The sequence below is a fragment of the Lagenorhynchus albirostris genome, chromosome 7 (assembly GCF_949774975.1).
Source record: "Lagenorhynchus albirostris chromosome 7, mLagAlb1.1, whole genome shotgun sequence".
NCBI classification, from domain to species: domain Eukaryota; kingdom Metazoa; phylum Chordata; class Mammalia; order Artiodactyla; family Delphinidae; genus Lagenorhynchus; species Lagenorhynchus albirostris.
In genome coordinates, this window is record NC_083101.1 from 79552290 (window position 1) to 79556950 (window position 4661).

The 4661-nt window shown below is 37.7% G+C and overlaps 1 pseudogene; it reads left to right on the forward strand.

Annotated features, from left to right (window-relative positions):
• Positions 1–1990: 1990 nt before the first annotated feature.
• Positions 1991–3548, forward strand: LOC132522958 (solute carrier family 25 member 36-like; annotated as a pseudogene).
• Positions 3549–4661: the final 1113 nt, after the last annotated feature.

Below are 4661 nucleotides of genomic sequence, written 5' to 3' on the forward strand. Positions count from 1 at the left end.
TTGATTAATAGGTTAAAAGTTCTAATTTAAAAGGCAGAAGACATCTAAGATCAGAGGGGTAATTTCTTCACAGAGAAGCTAGAAATAAATAAGACAGTAACAGAGATAAAGAATGCCTTCAACTGCTCATCAATAGACTTGATACTTGAAAGAACAAATAGACTTGAAGAAAAGTCAATAGCAATTACTCAAACTGAAATCCAACAGGAAAAAAGGAATGAAAAAAAATCTTAATAGAACGTCCAAGAGCTGTTGAACAAAATGCCAGAGGACAAGAAAGAAAAAAGGGCCAGAAGAACATACCTGAAGAAATAAAGGATGAGAGTTTTCCAAATTAATGGTAGTTATGAAGCAGCAAATCCAAGAAGTCCAGAGAACAGCAAGCATGACACATTTAAAAAATATATAGACCTATCATATTCAAAGTGTTAAGAACAAAGACAATGAGAAATTCTTCAAAAGAAGCATTATATACAGAGGAATGAAGACAAGAATTGCAACAAACTTCTATCAGAAACATCCAAGCTAGAAGACAACACCGTTTAAATGTTGAAAGAAAAACTGTCAACCCAGAATTCTTTTTTTTAATATTGAATTCATTTATTGATTCAGCAAATATTCTTCATGGTAATAAGCCTCCCCCTTTTGATATGGATTCACTTTGGTTTTTTTTAATTGAATAAAAGAGTCTTTAAATTCTATAGTGCTTTACAATTTTCAAAAGTTTCACACACATGATTTCATATAATCCCATAATAACCATTTTTTATCTCCTTCCCCTATATTGCCCCTCCCCCTTCCCACTCCTCACTGGTAACCACTAGTTTGTTCTCTCTGTCTTTTGAGTTTGCTTCTTTTGTTATATTCACTAGTTTGTTGTATTTTTTAGATTCCACATATAAATGATATACAGTATATGTCTGTCTGACTTATTGCACTTAGCATAATGCCCTCCAAGTCCATCCATGTTACTGCAAATGGCAAAACTTCATTCTTTTTTATGGCTGAGTAGTACTCCATTGAGAATATACATTCCACATTTTCTTTATCCATTCATATATTGATGAACACTTAGGTTGTTTCCATACATTGACAATTGTAAATAGCTCTGCTATGAACATTGGAGTGAACATATCATTTCAAATTAGTGTTTTTGTTTTTTCAGATATATACCCAGGAGTGCAACTGCTCTCAACCCAGAATTCTTTATCCAGCAAAAATATCTTTTAAAAATGAAGGACAAACAGGGACTTCCCTGGTAGCACAGTGGTTAAGAATCCATCTGCCAATGCAGGGGACACAGGTTTGAGCCCTGGTCCTGGAAGATCCCACACACCATGGAGTAACTAAGCCTGTGTGCCACAACTACTGAGCCTGCACTCTGGAGCCCGCAAGCCACAACTACTGAGGCCCACACGCTCTAGGGCTCATGTGCCACAACTACTGAGCCCGTGTGCTGCAACTACTGAAGCCCACATGCCTTAAGCCCATACTCTGCAACAAGAGAAGCCAGCGCACCGCAGCAAAGAGTAGCCCCCGCTCACCACAACTAGAGAAAGCCCACGTGCCGCAACAAAGACCCAATGCAGCCAAAAATTAAATTAAATTTTTTAAAAAATGAAGGAAAACTAAATACCTTCAGACAAAAACTAAGGAAATTTATTACCAATATACCTACTCTACAAAAAATGTTAAATTTCTTCAGGCAGAAATAATATATCAGACTGAAAATTGGATCTACCAGAAAGAAACAAGAATAAATTAAATGGAATAAATGAAGATAAAATTAACATTTTCTTATTTTCAATTATTCTAAAACAAAAGTAATAGTAATGCATTCTATATTTATAGCATATGAAAAAGTATGACAGTAGCACAAAGGATGGGAAGGAGGAATTAAGAATATACAGTTGGGGGGCGGAAGCTGCGACCGTCGCGGCGGCCAGATCCGCGTCCCGCCTCAGCGCCCAGAGGACATGCGGGAGAGAGAATGAGCCAGAGGGACACGCTGGTGCATCTGTTTGCCGGAGGATGTGGCGGTACGGTGGGAGCTATTCTGACATGTCCACTGGAAGTTGTAAAAACACGGCTGTAGTCATCTTCTGTGACACTTTATATCTCTGAAGTTCAGCTGAACACCATGGCTGGAGACAGTGTCAATCGAGTAGTGTCTCCTGGACCTCTCCATTGTCTAAAGGTGATCTTGGAAAAAGAAGGGCCTCGTCCCCTGTTTAGAGGATTAGGCCCCAATTTAGTGGGGGCGGCCCCTTCCAGAGCAATATACTTTGCTGCTTATTCAAACTGCAAGGAAAAGTTGAATGGTTTATTTGATCCTGATTCTACCCAGGTACACATGATTTCAGCTGCAATGGCAGTAATTGTTGACTGACTCATTGAAGTTATAAAGCTGGAAGGTAAAGCTTTAAAGATCAAGGTGGTGAAATACTCTTTACCAACAAAGAGAGATCTTAGGCAAGTTAGAGCACAAGAAACTGAATACAAAATAATCCAAAATATTTCATAAAAATGGATGTGCAATATTACTGATCATAGTGCAAAAGGTGAAAGGTTTTACTGCAATCAGAGCGACCAACCCCATTTAGCTTATAAAGACTCAGTTACAGCTTGATGCAAGGAACCGTGGGGAAAAGCGAATGGGCGCTTTTGAGTGTGTCCATAAAGTGTATCAGACAGATGGACTTAGAGGATTTTATAGGGGCATGTCTGCTTCATATGCTGGCATATCAGAGACTGTTATCCATTTTGTTATTTATGAAAGTATTAAGCAAAAACTACTGGAATATAAGATTGCTTCTATAATGGAAAATGAAGAAGAGTCTGTAAAAGAAGCATCAGATTTTGTGGGAATGATGCTAGCTGCTGCTACCTCAAAAACGTGTGCCACAACTATAGCATATCCACATGAAGTTGTAAGAACAAGACTGTGTGAGGAGGGAACAAAATATAGATCCTTTTTTCAGACACTGTCTTTGCTTGTTCAAGAAGAAGGCTATGGGTCTCTTTACCGTGATCTGACAACTCATCTGGTGAGACAGATTCCAAACACAGCCATTATGATGGACACCTATGAATTAGTGGTCTACCTGCTCAATGGATAGCACCACCAGGCTACTGTACTATAAAGAGGGAAGACCAAAAGATACAGTGGACCATGGAGTACCGAAGCCAGCTTGGTGGACAGAAGGAAAATAGTGTGGGAACATGGAACTATACCTAAGTGGAAGTTTGGTTGTAGGAATTAAAGTAATCATAACCACATTACTTAGTCTTTTTAATAATGTGAAAAAAAACCTTGGCTGCCTCCAAGAAAAAGCCTTTAGAAGCTCTCGTTCTTCAAAATTGCCATTTTCTCTACCATGTCCACAGGACACAGTTGGCATTTTGTTGATTTATGGCAATCAGAGTATAGTGTTTATTCCATGAGCACTTTTCCAGTCTTCTAGACAGAGCCATCTGTAACTGTATAACTATCCAAAGATAGTATTGACAGTCATAAATTTCTAACTTCGGCATAATTCCTATAAAATTGAAAAATAACAATGATAATAGTATTTTCATGTTTCCTTGAGAGGATCTGGCACTATATTTTAAAGTTAATCATTTGGCATTAGTAGTCACTGTTTTTGACGATAAACGAAGTAGTGTCTAAACATGTGTTTATTGTTAGCTTTAAAATATTTTGGTTTCCACTGCTCACAGGTGCTTTATGTTTAGCATAATGTGAACACTTAAATTGTTTGTTAATGTATCAACTCAAATGGTAATAGTTTGGGACACGACCAGTAAAATGTTGATTCTTGGCCATTTCAGTGACTTGAGCATGTCCTCTTATCTTTTCTAACCTAATGATACATGAATGAATGCAGTGTCTTTTCAGTGACTTATTAATTATGAACTTGAATTATCCCCTGTGATACCTAGGTATCATTTTCTTAAAGTGGAAAAAATTTACTGCTTCTGAATCTTTCTCTCTTTGGTTTCACATTAAGAATTTGAACCTTAGAATTATTTCCAGAAGCTCTGCATACATTGCATTTATTTAGTAGAGAAAATGGTAATTTTCAGCTTTGTCCTTACAAGGTGTTTTCTTTTTTTAAGGTGACGTTATAAATATCTGGGGCAGCATAAACATTATAGAAGAAGGGCCCTCTGCAATCTGATTGGGCAGGTAGTGATCCTAATTAACTTACAGTTTTATAAATGAACAAACTGCTTTGGATAAGGAATTTATTCCATCCGAATTTCTTGAATGGTAAATCATAGAAAGATTCAAGTTAATTCAGATTAAGCGTGTTAACAGGATATAGCTTTTACATTTTGCTGTTGAGTTCAACTGCACCTTTTAATACTTTAAATGTATGGCCCTTATGAAGATATTTGCTGTAATTCAATTAAAAGACTTTCACTTATGGATGTTGCTATACTGGTGTATGAAACTTATACAATTAAACTTCAGTGTGGTAGTCATTTCAGTATACATGAAAAAAAAAAAAAGAATATACAGTTGAGGGGCTTCCCTGGTGGCGCAGTGGTTGATAGTCTGCCTGCCGATGCAGGGGACATGGGTTCATGCCCCGGTCTGGGAATATCCCACATGCCGCGGAGCAGCTGGGCCCGTGAGCCATGGCTGCTAAGCCTGC